The sequence below is a fragment of the Musca autumnalis genome, unplaced genomic scaffold, assembly GCF_047663935.1.
Source record: "Musca autumnalis isolate F117 unplaced genomic scaffold, ASM4766393v1 scaffold_2, whole genome shotgun sequence".
NCBI lineage: Eukaryota > Metazoa > Arthropoda > Insecta > Diptera > Muscidae > Musca > Musca autumnalis.
Genome location: NW_027411755.1, coordinates 75052636 through 75070320, shown reverse-complemented (window position 1 = coordinate 75070320; position 17685 = coordinate 75052636). Strand labels below are relative to the sequence as shown.

The 17685-nt window shown below is 32.8% G+C and overlaps 1 protein-coding gene across 3 annotated transcripts in view; it reads right to left on the bottom strand.

The window, feature by feature from the left end:
• The window catches only part of CdGAPr (GTPase-activating protein CdGAPr), a 279666-nt gene that overhangs the window by 91865 nt on the left and 170116 nt on the right, over positions 1-17685 (bottom strand). The window contains exon 1 of one of the 3 annotated variants that reach the window (XM_073967949.1): positions 4724-5340. The exons of the other annotated variants lie outside the window; for them this stretch is intronic. The gene's annotated coding sequence lies outside the window, so the exon portion shown is untranslated. Of the gene's footprint in view, positions 1-4723; positions 5341-17685 lie in introns of those variants that run through there. 3 annotated transcript variants of the gene reach the window in all.

Below are 17685 nucleotides of genomic sequence, written 5' to 3'. Positions count from 1 at the left end.
AGAAATGTTGCTCGATAACAACCTTTTTTATAGAAAATAGTTTCGATAACAACATTTTCTATAGAAAATAGTTTCGACATCAACCTTTTCCATAGAAAAGTTGTTCGATAACAACATTTTCTATAGAAAAGTTGTTCGATAACAACATTTTTTATAGAAAATAGTTTCGATAACAACTTTTTCTATAGAAAATAGTTTCGACATCAACCTTTTCCATAGAAAAGTTGTTCGATAGCAACCTTTTATAGAGAAAAGTTGTTCGATAAAAACCTTTTCTATAGAAAAGTTTTTCGATGACAATATTTGTTATACAAAAGTTGTTTGATAACAACATTTCCATAGAAAAGTTTTTGCGATAACAACCTTTTCTATAGAAAAGTTGTTCGAAAACAACCTTTTCTATAGAAAAGTTGTTCGAAAATAACATTTTCTATAGAAAAGTTGTTCGAAAATAACCTTTTCTATAGAAAAGTTGTTCGAAAATAACCTTTTTTATAGAAAAGTTGTTCGAAAACAACCTTTTCTATAGAAAAGTTTATCGAGAACAACATTTTCTATAGAAAAGTTGTTCGATAACAACATTTTCTATAGAAAATAGTTTCTATAACAACATTTTCTATAGAAAAGTTGTTCAATAACAATATTTGTTATACAAAAGTTGTTTGATAACAACATTTCCATAGAAAAGTTTTTGCGATAACAACATTTTCTATAGAAAAGCTTTTAGATAACAACATTTCCATAGAAAATTTTTTGCGATAACAACATTTTCTATAGAAAAGCTTTTTGATAACAATCTTTTCTATAGAAAAGTTGTTCGATAACAAGCTTTTCTATAGGAAAGTTGTTCGAAAACAAATTTTTCTATAGGAAAGTTGTTCCAAAAGAAAGTTGTTCCAAAACAAACAAAAGTTGTTCGAAAATAACCTTTTCTATAGAAAAGTTGTTCGAAAACAACCTTTTCTATAGAAAAGTTTATCGAGAACAACCTTTTCTATAGAAAATAGTTTCTATAACAACATTTTCTATAGAAAAGTTGTTCAATAGCAACCTTTTCTATAGAAAAGTTGTGCGATAGCAACCATGGCTATAGGAAAGTTGTTCGATAACAATATTTGCTATAGAAAAGTTGTTCGATAATAACCTTTTCTATAGAAAAGTTGTTCGATAACAACCTTTTCTTAGAAAAGTTGTTCGATAACAACATTTTCTATAGAAAAGTTGTTCGATAACAACATTTTCTATAGAAAATAGTTTCGGCAACAACATTTTCTATAGAAAATTTGTTCGATAACAACCTTTTATATAGAAAAGTTGTTCGATAGCAACCATTGCTATAGAAATGTTGCTCGATAACAACCTTTTTCTACAGAAAAGTTGTTCGATAGCAATCCTTGCTATAGAAAGTTGTTCGATAACAATCCTTTCTATAGAAAAGTTGTTCGATATCAATCCTTGCTATAGAAAAGTTGTTCGATAACAACTTTTTTATAGAAAATTTCTTCGATAACAACCTTTTCTATACAAATGTTGTTCGATAACAACATTTTCTTTATGAAAGTTATTTCATAACTTATTCTGTTGAAAATTTCTTCGATAACAACATTTACTATTGAAAAGTTGATCGATAAAAGTTTACTATATAAAATTTGTTTATGACAGTTAGTCCATTTCTATTGCAACCGCATATTTTTTCTCATCGGGAAAGCATCAAGGCTTCATCGCAGGATGCTTAAGGTAAAGTCTCGCTCTATTTCTTCGGAAGCGGGGAAGATGATCAAATCTACTGAGGAGCAGAACACTCCAAACCGAAATAGAAAAAAAACAGCTTCACATCTTGTCAAAAACCACACAAAGAAAACTGTTCCGAAAATCTTTTGGCAGTGGGAAGAGAGCTCGAACATGAGGAAGGTGTGCCCGGCCGCGGAATTGACTTTAGAGCCTGAGAATTCTGCGAAGAAATGCCGGACCCGCCAGAAGAGGAATATGCCAAGGTAGCCAAAATAAGGCTACAGGGACGGACACTCTACGGAGTGATCATAACCAGTAAAGGTTGCGGTAAGTTTCCGAAAGAACCTATTCAAGCCATCTACTGTAGTGAGGTGGGTCCAATTAAAATTATTTGCAATGGTATCAATGGGGAAATGATGGTGTTCCAACTTCATGATTAAGTAGTACAGTTTCTTCTTTACTCAGGCCACAGAGTCTTGACAGACTGTTTTTAACATCCGATTTATCCATAACATCAAATTTATTATAGTGCGTTTGGATGTCGGAGGATTAAAAAAAACACTGGGTTTCAAATGTCAATTCCATTGCGTATATGTTAAAACAAATCCTCATAAAGAAGGTTAAACCGGCAAAAATCTCTAAGGCGAATTGCGTTTTATATTTAAGGAATTCATGAGTTTGTCCACCATGCAAAAATATTGTCCGTAGAATAAAACTCCCTGGGAAAGTGACAAACTCAAGTTGGTGAGGAAACACTAATTTCCTCAACTTACTAAGGTATCCGTGTTTATCAGAGGTTATCTTTTGTCCCCAAAACAAGACTTTGGACGTGAAGAGATGGATAGTCTTCTTTCTCGTGGTCGAAATGAACAATCTCTCTATGTCTAAGGCTATAACCTTTTACGTCTCAAAAGTTGTCTGCTTCAAAGCGGAAAAGGAGAAAATCGGCGTGGACGAGGAAGCCAACAAGGAGGAGGTAATACCTCAAAGCAACAAAGAACAGGAAGCGACTTTCAAGAAGCCCGGTTACTGGAGGACCATTGATCAGGTCATCCATAAGTCTCGATTTGGTCCAAAATTCGGCCTTTGTAATATTTTGTCCAAACTTAATCAATTTCGAAGATGGGCATGTCGATCCACTTCTTCGGGTACCCATAAAAATTTTTCGCTAAACTTGTGCGCACGATAACTCTCGAGACCATTAACCGATTATGTCCATACTTTGCACATCGTACAATTTGTACGAGCCATAGATTAGGTTCGAATATGGTCTATCGGTATACACCTTTAAGTACCTCCCACACAAAATGTTGGAAAAGTTTAGTTTAAGGCCTGTTCTCGAATAGTTTTTTTTTGCAGCTGGTTGTTCTCTTGGGACTTGTTTCTTTTTTACCTCCTGAGAAAATGGCCCGATAGCTGAAAATACCTTCACGGCCGCCATGTGTAGTGGATGGACCGCATGATAACTCTCGAACGAATCAGCCGATGACCTTTGTAATATTTTGTCCTCATTTAGTTTAACTTCGAAGATGGGCAATATCGGTCCACAGCATTCGGTAACTCCCCACAAAAATTCAAAACTTTTCGCTAAAATAGTACACATAATAACTCTTGAGGTCAGTAAACGATTTGGTCCATACTTTGCACATCGTAATATTTCTACGAGACATAGATCAAGATCGAATATGGCCTTTATAGGACAACTCCTTCGAGTACCTCCCCCCAAAAGTTCAACATTTTGGTTTAAGTGCAGTCTAGGGTCTATTCAAAGATCCTTTGGATATGTATACAGATGTTACTCCTTGTGGTCCTGTTTACAGAGCTATTATATTTTTCGTGGGTAAGGTCATGATTCTCAACATAGTGGTCCAAAACCTATAATTTATACGGTGATCAACTGAAATGATTGGTGGGCGCGATATCTATCGAAAAGAAATGACTCCCAAAATAATATTCCTTCAGGTACCTTCTCCGCAACACTTTTGAGCTTTAATCCAAATATAGATTTTTGTCGGCAAGTTTATACGTCCAAAAAGGGGGGCACAATATCTGATTAATATGATTATTGGAGAAAACGATTTTGGTTGCGTAGAGTATATTCGAGTCGATATTGCCAATAGATGAACGTTTCAACACACACAGGCTGAGGATATATCTTTGTCGCAGAGCCGACTGATACTTTTTTACTTGTTTTAAACCTATTTTATGTACTATTCTTAATAGTTCATGTCACAAATATAAATATTTTTTTTTTCAGTGAGATCGAAGCACTTTCGACGGTGTCTTTAAAATTAATCTTAAAACCGTTAGGAACACTTAAGCATGACACCGACAATAGGTACAAATGGTGCATCTCCAATATTTTTTAAATTTGGACTCAGGACGGAAAATCCTTAAGAGTTACTAATTTTGAAATTTAGATACTATATGAACACATCACATGTGGGCAGCCACAGCAAAATATTCACTTCTATAATCACACCATGTAATTAATGGTCATTCGTAGTATTGTATCTTATATCCATATGATCAATGGAGAACTTCGGTAAATTTGTATTCCAAATTTATTTACTTCGATGTAGGTACATTCGCTTGTATTGCTGAGGTCTCTAACAGGGACATTCATTACAAATGTCTTAATAAACCTCGAAACCATTGCTTTTTAATGCTGTGAAAGTATGTATATAAATAGCACCGTATTTTTTTCTAGATTATTGTATCATTTTTGAAATCTAAAAAAGATAATTTTCGGTGTTTGTTCCAGTTTTTTTAATTATATTTATTTTAATATTTGCACACATTTTTATATGAATTATTATTTAGTAACAATAAAACAACATTAAACAAATAAAATTATTGGAACTATTTTTTAAGTAAACATTTTTAATTTTAGATTTCAATTTTTCTTTTTCTGTATTTTTTTTTTTTATATTTTAGTCACTTTATTTTTCATTTAAAATTATTATTTTAATGACATAAAAATAATTCTTACATTTTTTCTTTTAAAATACACTTGAAATATATTATTTTTATTTGCGTTATGTTTTTTACATTTGAACTTTGCAGGAACATTCAAATTAAAAACCAACCAATTTTATATTCGTTGCAAAAACAATGTTTGCCAATTTTCACTTTTTGTTTGGATTTTATATTTATTTAAAATAAATACATTCCACAATTTTCTTCCATTTGATAATTTTTTCTATTTATATTCTTTTGTAAAGATATTATTTTATTTTATGTGTTTTTTTTTTTTTTTTTTTGTTTTAATTTTCGTTTATTTTTGTTTCTTCACTCGCGCTGCGTTTTCCGCGTTTGCAAGTCAAACACAATTTTATTTTATTTTTCCTTTCTTTTTATTTTTCTATGTTTCTGTGTTTTACCGCCTTTTCGTTTTCGTTGTTAAAGTATGACTAAAATGTGCGATTTCATTGAGTGTTGTCCAAAGCCCTACGAAAAAAAGTTTTGTTTTTATTTTTCATGGCTGCGTCAGCAGCGAAGGCTGCGGTGGCTGGTGGCATATGCCGCCGTCGCTCTTAAATATTCACTTGTTAAAAAAAAAACAAAAATACAAAATTCAGTCACAACAAAAAGTTTGAGGCAAAGTGAGAAGATGCCAAACATATGAAACACTAACAAAGGCAATAGCAGCAGCAACAACAACAACAATTATATTAATATTATTGTGTAGTATTTTTCTGTTTTGTTTTTGTTCACTAAAAGTCTCAGAAACGACAGCAAAAATACAACAACCACAACACAAAATCCAACTAAAGTCCCCCAAAAACAACAGCAACAACAACGAGCACAAGTTCGTTGTAAAAGCTCATGTTATTCACACAAATTTCAAAAAAAAAGAAAAATAAAAACCCAACAACAACAACAAAAACTGAAAAATTTATTCATAGCCTCAGCTTAAGCAAAAATGTAATTTAGTATGCTGTTCACATTCAATATAAGAGGGCCATGGTATTTAGATGGAAATAGACTAAGTCGTTTATTTACAAAAAAAGAAAGAAAATGGAAAGAGGATTTTCATTTGGAGGGTTGGTTGGGACCAAGAAAAATGTCACAATTAATGTCATAATTAATCACATCATCAGCAGACAAGGGGAAAGAACTTTTCTCGAGGTAATTACATTTTCTTAGGGGAAAGCTGGAGGCGTACAACATTTCTAGAAGCAATGGTGTTATCGAACGACTTTATTGTTGTAACAACAACCTTTTCAATAGAAAATATTGTTATCGAACAACTGTTATAAAGAAATCTTGTTATCGAACAACTTTTCTATAGAAAAGTTTTTTATCTGTATATGAGGCTGTTGTCGAACAACTTTTCTATAGAAAAGGTTGTTGTCGAACAACTTTTCTATAGAAAAGGTTGTTATCGAACAACTTTTCTATAGAAAAGGTTGTTATCGAACAACTTTTCTATAGAAAAGGTTGTTATCGAACAACTTTTCTATAGAAAAGGTTGTTATCGAACAACTTTTCTATAGAAAAGGTTGTTATCGAACAACTTTTCTATAGAAAAGGTTGTTATCGAACAACTTTTCTATAGAAAAGGTTGTTATCGAACAACTTTTCTATAGAAAACGTTGCTATCGAACAACTTTTCTATAGAAAACGTTGTTATCGAACAACTTTTCTATAGAAAACGTTGTTATCGAACAACTTTTCTATAGAAAACGTTGCTATCGAACAACCTTTTATAGAAAAGGCTATTATAGAACAACTTTTCTATGGAACGAACAACTTTTCTACAAAATAAGTTGTTTTCGAACAACTTTCCTGTAGAAAAGGTTGTTATTGAACAACTTTATATAGAAAAGGTTGTTATGGAACAACTTTCTATAGAAAATGTTGTTATCGAACAACTTTTCTATAATATCGAACGACTATTCTGTAGAAATGGTTGTTATCGAACAAGTTTTCTGTACAAAAGGTTGTTATCGAACAACTTTTTTACAGAAAAGGTTGATATCGAACATCTTTTCTATAGAAAAGGTTGTTATTGAACAACTTTTCTATAGAAAAGGTTGTTATCGAACAACTTTTCTATAGAAAAGGTTGTTATCGAACAACTTTTCTATAGAAAAGGTTGTTATCGAACAACTTTTCTATAGAAAACGTTGTTATCGAACAACCTTTTATAGAAAAGGCTATTATAGAACAACTTTTCTATGGAACGAACAACTTTTCTACAAAATAAGTTGTTTTCGAACAACTTTCCTGTAGAAAAGGTTGCTATCGAACAACTTTTCTATAGAAAAGGTTGTTATTGAACAACTTTCTATAGAAAAGGTTGTTATGGAAAAACTTCCTATAGAAAAGGTTGTTATCGCACAACTTTTCTATAATATCGAACGACTATTCTGTAGAAATGGTAGTTATCGAACAAGTTTTCTGTACAAAAGGTCGTTATCGAACAACTTTTCTATAGAAAAGGTCGTTATCGAACAACTTTTCTATAGAAAAGGTTGTTATCGAACAACTTTTCTATAGAAAAGCTTGTTATCGTACGACTATTCTGTAGAAATGGTTGTTATCAAACAACTTTTCTATAGAAAAGGTTGTTATCGAACAACTTTTCTATAGAACAGGTTGTTATCGAATAACGTTTCTATTGGAATGGTTGTTATCGAACAACTTTTCTACAGAAAATATTGTTGACAAACAAATTTTGTTATCGAACAACATTTCTATGCAAAAGGTTATTATCGAACAAATATTCTGTAGAAAAGGTTGTTATCGAACACGTTTTCAATGGAAAAGGTTGTTATCCAACCACTTTTCTATGGAAAGGTTGTTATCGAACAACTTTTCTATGGTAAAGGTTGTTATCGAACAACTTTTTTATAGCAATGATTGATATTGAACAACTTTTCTATAGAAAAGGTTATTATCGAACAACTTTCTATAGAAAAGGTTGTTGTCGAACACCCTTTCTATAGAAAAATAGTTATCGAACAACTTTCCTATATAAAATGTTGTTATGGAACAACTTTTTCACAGAAAACGTTGTTGTCGAATAACTTTTCCATACAAAAGTTTGTTATCGAAAAACATTTATCCATTTTTCTGGACTTAATTCATTTCCATCTATTACCCATGTCACGTTTGTGAAACTATTCAATTGGAGAATGATTTACTTGAATGGAATGGTGACACTGGGTTGGCTAGATCAGATACTATGATGTACTGCTGCAATTGGCAAAGATCTCACTGCCGAGTGTACGAGTGTGTGTTTGTGTGCGTGAATGTTGGCGTAAGTGTGTTGGAGCGTGTATCTTTTTGTGCTGTAAATGACTGATGGACAAAACAAGATGTGCCATTATAAACCATATAAGTCACATCGCAGTCGTCGTGTAATGTAAATGTTAAGTGATGATTAAATGACAAAATCGACAATAATCTATAATTTATGTTGTTGTGGGACAAATTGCCATAAATGTAATAAATAATGTAAAAAATGAAAGAATAAGACAACATTAAGTTAAATCGCCCTAACACAAATCCAAAAAGAATGATAAGATTAAAATTGTGCGAATCGGGAGATATCAATCATTTCGATAAAAAGAACAACTCGAAGGATTTTGCGAATAATTCGTAATACGTATGATACATTTTTAACAAAAATCAGTCATTGAACTTTAAAGGATTTTTTTCGAAACTGGATTTACTTTGTTTATGACAAAAGGATGTGGGCACTTACACAATTTGTTATATTCTTGAAAAACACATGCATACCTGCAAACAAATAAGAAATCAAGTTTATTATTTGAACTTTAATAGAAAAAGTATTAAAAAATATTAGAAGTTTTGAAAGAAATATAAAATAATATAGAAACTATTTTTCGGGAAAGTTTTCTACATACCATAGTGCTAGAGAAAACTGTGTTCTCGAACATATTTTTAATAGAAAACTGTGTTATCGAACAGGTTTTCTATAGAAAGCTGTGTTATTGAACAAGCTTTCTGTAGAAAACTGTCTTATCGAACAAGTTATCTATACATAACTGTGTTATCGAACAAGTTTTCTGTAGAAAACTGTCTTATCGAACAATTTTTCTATAGAACACTGTGTTAACGAACAAGTTTTCTATAGAAAACTGTGTTATCGAACAAGTTTTTGATAGAACACTGTGTTATCGAACAACTTATCTATACATAACTGTGTTATTGATCATGTTTTCTATAGAATACTGTGTTATTGAACTAATTTTCTATAGAAAACTGTGTTATCGAAGAAAGTATCCATAGATAACTGTGTTATCGAAGAAGATATTTATAGATAGCTGTGTTATAGAAGAAGTTTTCTACATAAAACTGTGTTATCGAACAGTTTTCTATAGAAAAATGTGTTATCGAACAAATTTTCTACAGAAAACTGTGTTCTCGAACAAGTTTTTAATAGAAAACTGTGTTATCAAACATGTTTTTAATAGAAAACTGTGTTATCGAACAAATTTTTAATAGAAAAGTGTTTTATCGAACATGTTTCCTATAGAAAACTGTGTTATTAAATAAGTTTTCTGTAGAAAACTGCCTTATCGAACAATTTTTCTATAGAACACTGTGTTATCGAACAAGTTATCTATACATAACTGTGTTATCGAACAAGTTTTCTATAGAAAACTGTGTTATCGAACAACTTATCTATACTGTGTTATTGATCATGTTTTCTATAGAATACTATGTTACCGAACAAATTTTCTATAGAAAATTGTGTTATCGAACAAGCTTTTATAAAAAAAACCGTGTTATCGAAGAAAGTATCCATAGATAACTGTGTTATCGAAGAAGATATCTATAGAAAGCTGTGTTATAGAAGAAGTTTTCTACATAAAACTGTGTTATCGAACAGTTTTCTATAGAAAAATGTGTTATCGAACAAATTTTCTACAGAAAACTGTGTTCTCGAACAAGTTTTTAATAGAAAACTGTGTTATCAAAAAAGTTTTTAATAGAAAACTGTGTTATCGAACATGTTTCCTATAGAAAACTGTGTTATCGAACATGTTTCCTATAGAAAACTGTGTTATTGAATAAGTTTTCTGTAGAAAACTGTTTTATCGAAAAATTTTTCTATAGAACACTGTGTTATCGAACAAGTTATCTATACATAACTGTGTTATCGAACAAGTTTTCTATAGAAAACTGTGTTATCGAACAAGTTATCTATACATAACTGTATTATCGAACAAGTGTGTTATCGAACAAGTTTTTGATAGAACACTGTGTTATCGAACAACTTATCTATACATAACTGTGTTATTGATCATGTTTTCTATAGAATACTGTGTTATTGAACAAATTTTCTTATCGAAGATAGTATCCATAGATAACTGTGTTATCGAAGAAGATATTCATAGATAGCTGTGTTATGGAAGTTTTCTACATAAAACTGTGTTATCGAACAGTTTTCTATAGAAAAATGTGTTATCGAACAAAGAAGAAGATATTCATAGATAGCTGTGTTATGGAAGAAGTTTTCTACATAAAACTGTGTTATCGAACAGTTTTCTATAGAAAAATGTGTTATCGAACAAATTTTCTACAGAAAACTGTGTTTTGGAACAAGTTTTTAATAGAAAACTCTGTTATCGAATAAGTTTTTGTATAAAACTGTGTTATCGAAAATGTCTTCTTTAGAAAACTTCGTTATCAAACCACTTTTTGGAAGAAAACTGTGCCGTCGAACAAGACTTCTATTAAAAAACACTGTTATCGAAAATATTTTTTATAGAAAACAGTAGTATTGAACAAGTTTTCTATGGAAAACTGTGTTATCGAACAAGTCTTTTTCTATAAAACTGTGTTATCGAACAAGTTTTCTTTGGAAAACTGTGTTATCGAACTAGTTTTCTATGGAAAACTGTGTTATAGAAAACTGTGTTTTCTAAGAAGGTATCCATAGATAACTGTGTTATCGAAGAGGGTATCCATAGATAACTGTGTTATCGAAGAGGGTATCCATAGATAACTGTGTTATCGAACAACTTTTCTATAGATAATTTTTGTATCGAATGAGTAAGATGTGTTGTCAAATAGAAAAATAAGAAAACATTTTCTGGAATATTATTATCGAGTAATATTCTCATATTGTTTTGAAATGTAATCTATAAATATTTTTTGCGGTTTCTTTAATATTACTCAGAATCCGAACATTCCATATGGCAATACAAAAGATAACATGTAACCGCAGAACAATTTTAAAATTGAACAAAATCATTTAATTATCAGATAATAAATGAATGAGTCATCTGAGAATCATATTTCAGCAAAAGTTAAACAGAACAATGCAATAAAAAAAAAATAAAAAATATGACCAAAATGTTATTTTAATTAAAATTCCATAAACAAAAATTACGAGAAAAAAAAAAACAAAATTAAAATTCCATACAAAAACCTATTTTTCGTTTTATGTCAATTTGTTCTGAATTTGGTTGATCAACTTTTTAACTGGATGTTGGCCAAAAATTTCTCAAAAGAAAGATACGAACAAACAAAAAATAGGCACAAATCTAGTAAAAACAATGAAATGAAAATTCCAATGGAAATTTAAGTGTCACTTTAGTTTTGTTTTTGCAATGAATGACAGAATACGGACAACAACACAAAAACAATAACAAAATTAAAATTTTAACAATTAACCAAACAAACGCGTGCTCTAGAGATTTGGTGGATACATTTTTGGCAAAATGACAATTTTTTTTGTTAGAAAATGCAAAGCAACATAAGTGGCATTTTTGATCAATTTTGATAACTGAATTTTTAAGATATATTTTTAATTAAAAAAAACTGACGTAAAAATGTTGACAGAAACAAATGACCTTTTTTCTCATTTAAACGAGATACATCGATATAATTACTTGATTTCGACAAAAAAAAAATTTAATTCTCAGCCTATTTTTATTTTTAGCAATTGATAATAGCTTGCATATTGAGAACACTGTTCCAGAATCTGCAAGAATGTATATTTTTTTATAACTGTTTTTATTTTTTATGTATTATTAAATCTTTGCTCCTGCAGAACCTATTAATAATTCGCAGATGAAAATTTCTTCTTGGGTGTGTTCCATATTATTGTTTAATTTAATAATTAAGAGCTTTGTACTCGCCTCCCTGGTGGATGTCTTGTGTTTGTACATGTTTGCGAAAATACTTAACTCTGGCGTCATACTTGAGTTTGTACAATTGATTTTATATATTTTTGTTTGTTTTTGATATTCTGCCTGCTCAAGTGCAGAATTGAACAACTCTCTATTTGATTATTTTCGATAACGTTTTTATCCATTTTTATTTACATAAATATTTGATGTGAATATTTTCAAAATGTATAAAGATATTGGTGAAAATAATTACCATTTTACCATACTCCAAAATTTATCGATAAGTTGGGAAATTATATTATTTTGCTTTTTATAAAAAAAAACTATTTTTATAGAATCCAAAATATATTCTTATTTGTCCAAATGTTTCCATATTGTATTATGGCGTTAATTTTATATGCAAATTTTGTTTTATTATTTAATATGAATTCTCCTCTCTGATGAATGAAAGAATCGATTGTGCAGAAGGAGAATTCTTAGTTCTTTTGTTGAAGACAATAGATTACCTTCATGAAATATTTTTTAGTATACAAGTGTGAAAATACTGATCATAAAAAAATTTTGAATAATGAAATGTGAAACCAATATTGATAACTTCCTATAAAAATAGTATAGGAACTGAAAGTAAAGTTGGTTATAGCTCTGAAATTGCTAAACATATTATTTAGTATTCAGTATTTCGAAATACACAAACAAAAAAGATAGCAACACATTTTCAATAAAAGCTCACGTTTCGGTATAGCTGAACATCTCAGGAAAGCTAAATATTCTACACCGTTGGGAACTGATGGAATCTCCATGGTAATGCTGAAATAGCTGGATGAGCCCGGAGTAGAGTATTTCACCAAAGTTCTCAAATTGTCGCTAGCCACCCATATCGTTCCCGAAGTCTGGAAAGTGGACAGGGAGGTCGCGCCACTGAAGCCAGGCAGGGATGCCAGCACAGGTGAATCGTACAGACCAATATAGCTTTTGTCGCCAGTAGCTAAGACTCTTGAGGCTATACTCCTCCTCAGCGTCAGAAATAGCTATCCAGTTATTGATCATCAGCATGGATTCCGTAAAGCAGCACGACAACATCGCTATACTCAACCAGAGCATGCCGTGCGATATCAAAAGCTTTTGATACTGTCAAACACTCCACGCTGTTTGAGAACATTGATTACACTATGCAACACTGAAAATGCAAACAACTTCTAGTATGCATTTTTTGAAAGTATATATTTAGACTACAAAAACCCTAGTAGGGTTTTGTCCTGTCAGATCCAGTTCGGATTTTATGGCCTCATCTAAACCGGGCTAAATCTACACTTTTTTGCATTTATCAGGCCTTTATCTCAGAAACGAATAGGAATTTGGCCTTGCTGTCTTTAGCAATATTGCCCTAAACTATTAGAACTTATCTTTTGAAAAAAAAAAAAAAACACATAAGAAAATCTCCATCTAGGGCATCAAAATCTATAAAATATAGAAAATTTTACATAATTGCTGAATTTCTGGTCAGTATCGGCTAAACTATTGGGAGTTGAACCAAGTAACCTTCTGCAAAAATCTTCCAAATAAAGTTCTCAACAATTCTTTAGAACATTCTGAAACTCAAAAATGCTTACTTCATGTTGTTTCCGCGGTATTTTGCATCAAATCTTTTACAACTCGTATTTCAAACACAGTTCACACCAACAGTTTATTCTCGCATTTCGGATTTCACTACATTATTGACATTTTTATTAAATCGTCGTTGAAAAATGTACTGAAACAACTGCATAGAGGCATTTTACAACAATGACATGTTCAGAAGAGTTGTGTATTACAATTCGGGGAATATTTTTCCAAAAAAAAATTTTAGAAAAAAATCCCGGTTTTGGAGGTACGGTGCGAAATGTATAAAAATTGTGCATTTTTTGCATATTTTTTGACATTTAAGGCAATAAATGTAGTTTTTCGAGTTCATTATTTCTCCAAATATTTTATTCTTGTCCTTATCTACAAATTTGCTTCGGAGGTCAGAAGAAGATTCGCATTGGTTTCAGAGATATAACCCCGAATTTCTTTAAAAACTCAATATTTAACCATGTTTAGATGGGGCCATAAAATCCGAGTTGGATCTGACACAACAAAACCCAACTAGGTATTCTTGTCGTTTGGGTCTGTACTTTCAAAAACTCCTCAGTTCGAATTGTTTGCACAAGATCACCTTAAAAATTTTGCACAGTTTTATCAATTATATGTGTGGACGCCAGTTGTAGGTCGAAATAAGGAACAAGAAGTCCAAGCCCTTTAATGTGAAACAGGGATATCTCCGGAATTGTTTAACCTCTATCTCTCCTGTATTGCGCTCTCATCTAGACGGCATTGAAATCGTGGATGATTGTACGATCTTGGCGTCAGGTATGGTACCTGACGGCTCATGCCACATCTATCTGCGACAAGATGAGATGTAGGAACAAGGTCCTAAAGTACCTAGCCGGCAGTACTTGGGGTGCAGATAAACAGCCCAATCATGAATATCAACTCACCGTGAGTTTTCTCACTCACTCCTTTAAGTTACAACGGCAGAGAGACAAAACTCACGGGGAGTTTACATTCATGCTCGGGATCAAAGAAACCTTCTTGACCACATATAACACGATAACCGACTTATCTATAAAAAAAATTTTAAATTTTTTCAATTTTTTTTTTCAAAAAATTTGAATTTTTTTCCAAAATTGAAAAAGAAAAATACTCCTTGGTTCTTCATACAACTTTTATAACTCTTATAAAAACTCATATATTAAAAAAATTTCCATTTGTGCGAAAAGCTATAATTTATATTGGAAACGGTATGGGAAAAACACAAATTTGTTTCCCATGTAATTTCAAAAAATTTAAAAAAGGAGTTAAACGGAGGCTACGTTACGGATCCAAAGTATATATGGACTGAAAGAAGACACTCCGGGCATCATTCTGTGAAAACGGAACTTTGTTCCAAGCTGTTCCCTAATAGTTCTAGTCCACTAAACTTGGAATTTCACTAAAATTTAGTACCGGAGGAAAAATAAAATAGCTCACTTCGTGTAAACGCTACCGTAATTTATTAAAACGATTCTTAAGGGCAACAATCGTACCTATCTAACAAAAAGCAATGAACACAATATCTGATATAGTTTCTGAGAAGTAGCTGCTTCTTTCTCAAGAAATTCGCAAAAATTACGTAATTACGACAACAAAAAAATGGGGTTTTTGGCCAGGAAAATTGATTTTTGAATCACTGTGCAGCGCAAGTTTGGCACGAGAATATAAGTGCAACGCGTTGGAAAATATTCAAACATTTCAGAATATCTCCCTGAGAACTGCAACAGAGTTCCTCCTCATGTCTTCAGTGGACCATTGACATGAGGAGTGCAGCAACACATTGGCATGCTGTCGTTGCAGTACTTGCTCGGCGAAAACCAACCAAATCGCCCCCACCCCGAGGCATGTCAGGAGTGAAATATACCCAGAGCCAGATTAACAGAAAAACAAAAGCGAAAAACGAACATATCATATCGACACCTCCAAATAATAGTATGCTAAGTCTAAAAAGTGAGTTTTGCAGGAGAAGCTCTCAAATTTTGGACATTTTTTTGAACTTCAGTACTATGCTAAGTCAATATTTGTTTATATCTTCTGTTCGGATTGACCGATCACTACCAAAATTAGACAGAATTTAAATTAAAGGACGTTCGACACCTCCAAATAATAGTTTGCTAATTCTGAAAAGCAAGTTTTGCAGGACAAGCTCTAAAAGTTTGGAAATTTCTTTGACCTTCAGTACTATGCTAAGTAAATATTTGTTTATAACTTCTGTTCGGATTGTCCGATCATTGCCAAAATTTGACAGAATTTATGTTAAAGGACGTTAAATATAAAAATGTAAAGAACTTGAAAACATGCTAAGTCGACTTAGCATACTATTGTTTGGAGGCGTCGATATGTCGGTACAACAACAAAAACGAATTAATCTCTTTATCTTGCTACTAAAGTCATATTTTCTCATCTGTCATCTTCAGGTCTACAGAAGTCCACTTTCAGATCTATTAAAGTCGATCATCTGATATACTAAAGTCGATCTTCTGGTCTACCAAAGTCGACCTATTGATCTATTTATGTCGAATCCTGGTCTGCTGAAGTCGTTCTTCAGGTCTGCTTAAGTCGATCTTCTTGAATGTAGACCAGTTGACTTTCAGGTCTACCAAGTCGACTTTCAAGACTATTAAACTCAATCTTCTTATCTACCAAAATCGACGTTCAAGTCTAATAATGTCGACTTTCAGGTCTAGTAAAGTCAATCTTCTTGTCTACCAAAATCCATCAATCCCACGGCAGCGGGTTCTTTCGTACCGGATTGACCCGGAACAACACAAAACCAATGTTCCGGCCAGCGGCTGCCACCTCAGTGTGTACATGTTCGTATTTGCTTCGTTTTTCTGTATTGGGAGCAGCATATCCCGGAATGCCTGCTCCGAATATATCTGTGCTCAGTTTGTCACATCCGCATCTTCACCCACATCCAATCTTCGGTGAGATGCAATAGATGTCAGGAGTGGGTGCATGTAAGGGGTTGCTCTGGACTCGTCCACGTGAGGGACTACGACAGGGACTATGTTGCTGCATGCTGTGTGAACACAGTCCCCAGTGAGTCATCGTCGGATTACGAGACTCCCTCGTCGTCTGATTACGAAACTCCCCCGCAGTCCCCTCGACAACAACCGCACACGCAGCCTTTAACACCAGCCGTTCTTGTCCCAATCCCCGAAAATGCAGCCTTTTTGCAATTGAATTGCAATGGACTCCTAGGTAAGATCGAGGAGAAGAACATCAAGGTCGCGGCGGTGCAGGAAACCAAGCTGAACAACAACCACAGCTTAGAGCATTGTGATGGTTACAATGTTCTGAGGAAAGATCGCACCAGAAGTGGAGGTGGGGGATTGGCTTTTCTATTGCACCAGTCTGTCCAATACAGACCTATCTCGCTTGAGCCTTTCTCTAATGACCCGTACATGGAATGTATGGGGGTAGCAGTCAGGTGAGGAGCTGCCGAGATAGAGTTGCTGAATGTATACATCCCGCCGAGAAATAGCTGTATCCCTGATTATAGGCCTGACATTAGCCCGCTCTTGCAAGGTCATAATCGTCTGGTCCTGGGGGATTTTAATGCGCATCATGAGATGTGGCATTCGGCCCTCGGAAACGACCAGAGAGGTACAGCGCGGGCTGAGCAGATTGATAGCTCTACGTTTTGCACGGTCAATGAGGACGCCCCTACCAGAATTACACGCAGAGAAAAAAGATTTTTCGCTTTTGTTGGAACAAAAATATATGTTTTGGTTCCAAAAATGTATTTGTTTTGTTCAAACATTGTAATCCAAATCCAAAAATACCATCTTTTGTTCCAAACATAGAAAACAAAAACAACTTTCGAATTTCCGCAATATTGTTAAAATCGTTAACAATACCGATTGTAGGAACTATCATAATCTAATTTTGTTTACAAAAAGTATTGTCAATACAGAAAACCAGCCCAGAAATTTTTGATTTGAGTGCATATACTTCTCATATACACTTTTCGCATAACTTGGATATAAATGTCGCGTATAATATTGCAATCATTGATGAACACAATACATGGTTTGCTGCATTGGCTGACAACAAAGACAAACAAAAAGCCACAAGAACCCACCACAACATAAGGAATAATTAAACACCATAACAAACATGAAAAGGAAAGAAGAATGAAACAAAACAGAAACAAATAAAAACAAGAGTCTCACAAGTACATACACACAAAAACAAAGGTAAAGGCAGCATGTCATACAAACAC